Genomic DNA, 3,015 nt, shown 5'->3' with positions numbered 1-3,015 from the left:
AACACCCTGTTTGCATGAGGTTAACCCCACTCTAGCCCCAGTCCTCCTTGCCACAAGGTAATCCCATGCCCCTTGCCAAGTGGTTGGTTTAGATAAACCAGGCTTGAGCTGATCCATTCATGTCATTCCCCTGGCCACAGGTTTGACTCTGAAGTTTTGACACTTTTGCTGGAATTCTGGGCAGACATTGCATTCCTTCTGTACTAGGAGGCATGGTGGGAGTTGTGCAGCCTTTTTGCCACCATGAGGAAAGCCATTTTCCATTAAAAACTAAAACCAGGAATAGGAAAGAGTGGAAAGATGTGAAAACAATTGGGCAACTGATGACACTATTGAGCTACTGAGTCAAACCATCCTCAAGGCTGACTTACCGCAGGACTCCCAGCAACACAGCTGACAAATCCCCTTGGTGGTTTAAGCCTCTTTGAGCTGCATTGTTCTATTTCATTTATGCAAGGGCAGCAGAAAAGCTGCAGGAACTGGAGACCAGCCACCAAGCTCTCCCTGAGTATCTATCTTCTCTGCCTGATACCAAAGGCAACCAATGGCTAAAGGGTATCTGTATTACTTAGAGTTCTCCAGAGAAACAGAACCAATAGGATGTGTGTGTGTGTGTATATAGAAAGAAATTTATTTAAGGAATTGGCTCCCATGACTATGGAGGCTGGCAAGTCCAAAATCTGCAGGATAGGCCAGCAGGCTGGAGACCCAGAGAAGAGCCCATGTTGCAGTTCAAGTTCAAAGGTGTCTGCTGCACAATTTCCCCTTGCTTGGTGGAGGTTGGTCTCTTGTTCTATCTAGACCTTCAACTGGTTGGATGAGGCCCACCGTATTATGGAGGGCAATCTGCTTTACTCAAAGTTCCCTAATTTAAATACTAGTCTCACCTAAAAATACCCTCACAAAAACATTCAGAATAATCTGGATACCATGGCTCAGCCAACTGGATACATAAAATAAATCATCATAGGGTCCCAGCTGTGTCTCATTCAACTCCCTCATGTGTAGATAAAGAAACAGAGGTCCAGAGAAGCCTTGTGGTCTGCCCAAGGCCACGCAGAAATGTAGCAGCAGAGCCTGGCTGCCTCCATCTTGACAGTCCCCTCACTCCTGTTGAGGCTCCTGGGAACCCAAGATCAGACGCGAGCAGGAGCCTCAGGCAGGCTAGCCACATTGCCGTCCCAACACACCTGAGTAAGCGGCCCAGAAAAACAAATGCTGCCTGGCGTGAAATTTGCATATCATTTACATGTTCCTCCCTAAAGTTCAAAATATACAGAAATTCTTCAGATTCACCGTTTTCCGTATGGCCACCTACCTTCAGCTGCATCTGTTTGGAAGGACCCTAGAGAACCTTGGTTCTTCTGGGCTGGTCACCTGCCCACCTGCGTACTGTCCTGTTCCCCCTCACGTGTCTCCTGACCCCCACTAGGGGGCTGCATGGGCCGCAAGGTCAGGAAGTCCTTTCTCTAAGTGATCCAGGTTTCCCGCTGTGTGGAAAATGCACCACTGCCCATGTGGGAGTATATTCACGTGGTGCACAAATGGACATTTTTTATTTTAATAGCCATGTATTCATTTTTATGTTGCTTTGAATTTATGACTAGGGATGCCGGTTTGCCACTTATGGTGGTGATATAAAGTTTCCCTTTAAACTAANAAGCTATGGAGAAGGTCCTCCCAGGATGCCAAAGAAAAAGATCGGGAAGAGAAGGATGAGAGAAGGGAGCGATTAGACACATCATTAAGTCTCTAACCTACGTGTAATGTGTGTTCTCGAAGAAAACAGAACAAATGGGGCAGAAGTCACAGTCCAGGATAAAGTGAAAGAATACTTAGCTGGACTAAGAAGTCACCTGAATAGAGATGGGCAGGACCTCAAGGTGTTCCAAGTAAAAACGCAATAAAAACAAACTGAAACATTGCTGTTAAAAAATGTATGGGCCTGTGGGGGAAATTTGAACACTGACTAGATATGATATGAGGGAATATAGTTTATTTCTTAGATGCGATAATAGTATTGTGCTTATGTTGTGGGGAAGAGTCTCTATTTTTTAGAGATAATGTTAAAATATCTTCAGATTAAATGACAACATGTCTGGGTTTTGCTTCACAATAATACAGTAGAGAAGTAGGTAAGACTATCAATAAAACAAGACTGGTCATGAATTAATAATTGTTGCATCTGAGTGATGGATAGAGGGGAGGCTTATTATTATATTGCCTTTCCTGTTGTATATCTGTTTGAAAGTTTTCCATAATAAAAAGTAAAAACAAACAAACAAGATGAGATTTGGGGTGAGGACTTTCTAGGCAAAGGATATCAGCTCTTAGTAAGGCCCTGAGGCTGGTGTGAGCTTGGCCACTTCAAGGACGCCAGTGTGGCTGGAGTGTGATAGATGATGGCTCAGAAAGTCAGAAGGGGTCAGAGACACAGGTGTCTGTCCATGCAGAGCCTCGGGGACAGTGGAAAAGTGTGGGGTTTCCTCTAATTGCCGAAGGAGCCATTAGAGAGCTGTGGGGAGGACGTGGAAGGGTCTGACCCAGGCCTCTTAAAGGTCCTTGCGATTAACAAGTGGTCTACACACACAATGGAATATTACTCAGCCATAAAAAGAAATGAAGTACTGGTATATCCTACAACATGGATGAACCTTGAAAACGTGCTAAGTGAAAGAAACCAGACACAAAAGGCCCAATATTGTGTTATTCCATTTATATGAAATATCCAGAATAGGCAAATCCATAGAGACAGAAAGTAGGTTTTGGTTGCCAGGGTCTGAGGGAAGGGGAAAATTGGGACTGACTGCAAATGAGTACAGGGTTTCTTTCTGGGGGATGGGATGTTCTGGAATTAGACAGTGGTGATGGTTGCACCACATAGTGATTATACTAAAAACCATTAAATTATACACTTTAAAATGGTGATTTAATGTTTTACGAATGATATAATTTTTAGAAGACAAGCTCTTTGATGGTATTGAGTGCTGAACTGAGGCAGGGAGAGATTTTCTT

Source organism: Hipposideros armiger, unplaced genomic scaffold (assembly GCF_001890085.2).
Source record: "Hipposideros armiger isolate ML-2016 unplaced genomic scaffold, ASM189008v1 scaffold_46, whole genome shotgun sequence".
Taxonomy (NCBI): Eukaryota; Metazoa; Chordata; class Mammalia; order Chiroptera; family Hipposideridae; genus Hipposideros; species Hipposideros armiger.
Note: the sequence above shows the minus strand (reverse complement) of the source record.